The following is a 5,642-nucleotide window of genomic DNA, read 5'->3' on the forward strand; positions in this document are numbered from 1 at the left end:
TCTCGTTTATTGCAATATTATTTCGTTTGAAAATGTTTATATTATATATTTTTATTTTACAAAATTATCCTGTAAAAAACATTTTTCCAATGTATATTGTGACATTAATGCCATTACGTAATTACGCTTTATACTAAATGTTCACTGTAAAAATTGCACCATATATTTATTACTTTCTCCCTCTATACCATAGTTTTATGGAGAAAGTATTGTTTTCGTCAAAATTTTCGAGTTTAAGTTTTGATTGGATATTTCCGTTTTGGGTCCCTTAAAATTCTGAACGAAATTGTTAAATTCCAATTCTGTAAAGATTATGGTTCAAAAGTGATTGTAAATTGTGTCATTTTTCATAAAAAAAACCCCATGAAATAACAAAAAATCCAATTTTAAGAAAAGGGTCCGGGTTTTTATTAAAATTAATGTGTCATGGTCCATATAACTCTAAAGAAAATATCATAGTTACTCCCATGATATGTTGTGATCACTTACCCATGATAAATGTTGTTGACAAGCTTATGGGAGAAAGTATGTGTCAGATTGCTGATACAGTTTATTTTGAATGATGTTTAACTCCCATGACACTCATCTTAGTAAATATATTTCTCAGGTAAAAAAATAACATTAAGATCAGCTGATTCGTTCCAAATATAACAGTAGTGATATCAGATTATTAATTCCATCAATTAATTTACACTGAATAGGCTTACACAACAATACCCATACATCACTGTCAATAAATCATTATTGGGAAATTGGACATGACTATCTCACTGCTAGTATTGTCAATGTATATGTTTAAGCGATCCGCAATGAGATTAAATTTTGGTTTGATGAATTAATATTATGTAAATGACGTTATACAAATTTCTATACAAATTCATTATTAAAAACTAAGTACCCTTTTTGAAACTCATTTTATTAAACAACGACTAGTTTCGACAATTATGTCATGTTGTTTCATATACATCAGTCATGTTCATCATATACATCATATACATTCATATACATCGGTAGTCATGTTGTTTTATATACATTTTTTTATATGAGATGGCATCATTGTCAAAACTAGTCGTTGTTTAATAAAATGAGTTTCAAAAAGGGTACAGTACTTAGTTTTTAATAATGCATATTTATATCAAAATAGTAGCCCTAAACACAACAATTTTCATAATAAATCTCTATGTTTCAAAATTAATTAACAATAAACACTAAGTTTTTATGCAATATTTACGTGTTAATATGATAATAATATGATCCATATACGTTATTGACTCGTTACTAACAAATATTTAACTTTGCTAATTAACAAAGTTTATATGCTTTAACATTATTTATTCTTTAATTAAATAACTGTGGCATGGAAAGTTTTGGCGGGATTAACAACAAATAATGGAATTAATCATTCGTTTGAAGAAACGAACACCATCTATATCCCTATTGGTTGGTATCATTATTACGAATATGAGAAACATAAATCAATATAAGTACCTTTACTAAAGGCTAGTGTTTTTTTGCTTGTTTTGCTTATATTTGTATTAAAACCTCCAAAGAAAACTTGTAAACAGATGTTGACTGAATGCTGTTACTCTAACAATACTATTTCAAGAGGATTCATAGACGAAAGAACCATTTCTAGGGAACCATTGATCCAATGATACAACCAGATTCAATTGAAACAAATAAAAATTTCACGGTCTCTTACGATTTCCGTGTCAAATTGTTCGCTCGGCCAAAGTTTGTATTTTAAAAACAAACAACTAAATCTCATCTGATTGTTAATCTGGTAAATTTGGGTATCCGCATGACGTGTTTTGGTTAAAAAGGGGTTTTCCGGTAGTTTTGGTTGTTTTCAGGATTATGATCGTTTTGCGCATAAATAGCACGTTATTTTAGGAATAAGCGTTGAATCAGGATGAAACCAAATCTAATATTGGGTGTAAACCCTAAAATGTATATTTTCCGGATTGTATAATATTTGTTATTTCTTTTGTAGATCAGAAAAAAAAATTTTTTTTAAGACTAGCCTACTTGGCTATTTGATACAAAATTTCCCTCTTAGCAAAAATTTTTTGGACTAAACTAAACTAACACAGAATAACTATAAAGTTCAAGAGATCTCTAACTTCTCTAACACACATTAAACAATTAATATAAAAATTAAGACTGAACAACTTGACTAAGAAGTTTTAAGGTAGGATTCGACTTCAGAACATAGCGCTTAAGCTACACGGGACATTTAAAGTAAACACAGCGAGTGCTTTAAATAAAGAGAGTTGACTTAAGAAAACATCTTTCGACAAACCCTTCGAGCTACGAGAGGTTATCTCCTCAGAATTGGACATTTATTACTGTTAAATATTTGTTTTGGTGAACTTAAATTTCCGAATTTAAAATGCAAGATTTATAGATTTTTGTGTTTTAGATTTAGTAGCATATGGTAAAATTCAAAAAAGTTGTATGTTAAGGGTTTTTGTCGTTATGTATTGTAAAAAAACTGTAATTTTACAACTAAAAAATGAAAGTATATTAACGAATAAAATAACTTTACCTATTTCATTATATTGATGATGTCGCAATACCTATTGTAAAACGTATCCCATGCACAAAAAAAAGCTATTATTTATTTTATCATACATTATCTTAAAAATTAAGTTAAGTGATAAATTACTTCATAGAAATTATAGCAATAAAACTAGAAATAACTTATAATGACAGTTTGAAGTATTTTTGAAATTCCACAGTAGGCCTACTTTTCAGCTTCATATATTCATATGTGAACTATTGTGTTCAAATGTTATTATATGTACTGAGTTAGAAATTAAAGTTCATGAACTCATATTGGGAATTAGAAACTAAGGCATAAAAAATAGTTATTGCTATAGCTTTTTATTCTATCATATCAAGGTTAAAACAATCCTTTATTATTTAATAACAAAATATCTTTTCGTAAAACCCTGGTTTTCAATTTAATGTTTACAACGCGATATAAAAAAAGAAAGTTTCACATGGAGATGGGTGGGAAAACGCTTTGTAGACACCTGGTGGCAAAAACTTTGGCAATACATCATGCCGCTACATCACTGTGAACATCTTCATTATATCTTATTCGTCTCTTTTTACTTTCACATTACAGAAAATTAAAACGAGTTTTGTTCTAATCACTATCAAAGCGTTATTGAAATTTTTGTGGGATATTGAAAACTAAATTTTATAGAATTTACAGTGAATTTACAGTAAAGTAAAAAAACTACGATTATTGCAATGACTTTGTTTAGTTAAAACTTTGAGATTTGAAAGGATTTGGGTAAAAAAGTTCCTGTAGTTTTACAAAGAATTGTATGGTATACTGGTAAAATGCTATTATTTGTTATTGAAAATAACTATACCGTAATCATTGGTCTTAAGTACAATGCAAGGGGCATTTGGATGGACGAATAATATTATTATATGTTTGTACTTTTGAGAAATGTAGTCAGAAAATATACTCCTATAAGGTAAAAACACTTTTATTTTACCAAAACTAACCACTCGTGAAGCCAACACTTTTTCTCAATAATGTAAACATAGATTTATTGAACATTAATGATATCTCTCATTATTTTTCAAGATATATTAATAATTTAAAAACAAAAAACTTTTGAATATTAAAACAACTAGTTTTTATAGGCTTGAAGTCAGTGAAGCCTGGAAGCTAATATTAACAGTACCTGAAGCGGAAAATGGATAAATTTAATTTCTTCTCTGTTAACTAGCTGTTACCCACTTGTATACTTTCCCATTTTATTCTGACATGACTGATGGCAAGTTAATTTGTCAAACCTTTAAAAGAAATTTATATTTGGAATTCAATGTTAGTTTTAATATAAATCTTAATGGTACTTTTCTTGATAATGATAATCGTGACTGCGGCGATAGGATATGTTGTATTTTGAAATACCCCCGTCGCAGCAAACCTGCAGACTAAGTGAATTTCGAATTCCCTGAATTTATTTTTAAATAAAACTATTTAAAAAACATTAGGTTTAAAGAGTACCTAGGTTTGCTGCTAATGGGTTTCTAATATAGTGTTTCTTTTAGTAAAATATCAATAGCTTAGTATAAAATAAATAAATTTGCCAAGTTTGATAAAATTATATCCATATTAAGCCAACTAAATCATTTTACAATATTCTCCATAAAAATAACATGGGAATTTTAAATTTACATTTTTTTAATTTTCTCCGTAAGCTATAACTGTACATAAACACTTAAATATACTAGATTATTTGTTTTGTTGAGCTATTAAAAATGGGCTGAAGATAAATTGGAAATTCTTTTGTTTTGAGGGTTAAAAATGAGAAAAACTAATTTTTATCCCTTGAATCCCCCCATAAAACACTGTTTCTATAGTCCGATCACACTGGTTCGCGTATTCCCTATATGGGAAATTCGATAAAACTATACACTTAGTCCTATTTCATATTATACAGTTAATTTTCTTAAAGGATGCGATTATGCGCTAGGCATATACGATAAATAAAATAAAATTCGCTTCCAAACTTTTACTTTATATGTGTAGGAAAATCTGTAAACGACCTAACACATTAATAATACGAGTTCCTGTTTTGATTTTTATAGTCAAATACATTCTAATGTTGCAGTGTTTTCAGTACTGTATCTACCTTATCACACATGCAACAACGCACTAGCCATTATTCGACACATCAACACCATACGTCACTACTAATATGTCATCAAAAGGGAAATACGTCATGCACTTAACACTGGCGTTGATAAGCTTAACATCATGTGCATATGTGATAATGTAGATTCAACCTATATTCAACATGGGCTTTTTTATTTCCAGAGACATATTTATTTCCAGTGGATGGAAGAGATGGATACAATAATAGACCGTAATGGTTGAACTATGTGTTATAAATTAATCCCTTGGAACCCATCACACGTCAAAAACTCCTAGTATTTTAAACCTACCATTTATAATAGCTTTTACATCGTCTTCAAAATTATAAAATGATCACCACATACAACCTTGAATTCAAATCAAATCCGGTAAATAGTATCTTGTTCAATTGTATAGTATTCAAAAATATGATTTGAAATCACATGTTCAATACAATAATCAGGCAGAATGAATATTTACTGATTTTGATCAGTCTCAAAGCCTACTTATTCATGTTTGACAAACTGTAATCCTCTGCATTCATTTTGCGGTTAGGTTTAATTATTCATAGCGAACATGAATCCAAGTATGATGATTGCGTGGCAAGTTCATTATGTTGCTGTTTTTGATTTTGTGTCCAAAATACAAAGAAAGCAAAAGCTTAATACAATGGTTTTTATATAGGATTTGTAATAGTCCTACCTCTTTAGAAATAATATTGGTTGGTTTCGTTTTCATCGATGTATAGGAAACAACACATCGGTAGAAATAAAAATAGTTGGGGAAATATTGGTTTTCTTCAAATATATATCATATATATTCTAAACATATATAACTCTAGGTATATAACTGTCAGGTTGGATAAAAAAACAAATAAGGATATTAAACTCTACGAAAAATATTGTTGTCATTTAGAACTTGTCTTATTGTTTTAGACTCGTCCTTTCTCCCAATAAAATATATTTTCTCTATAGATTTT

Source organism: Macrosteles quadrilineatus, unplaced genomic scaffold (assembly GCF_028750875.1).
Source record: "Macrosteles quadrilineatus isolate MER2022 unplaced genomic scaffold, UCM_ALF_1.0 Scaffold_2__2_contigs__length_208266976, whole genome shotgun sequence".
Classification (NCBI taxonomy): Eukaryota; Metazoa; Arthropoda; class Insecta; order Hemiptera; family Cicadellidae; genus Macrosteles; species Macrosteles quadrilineatus.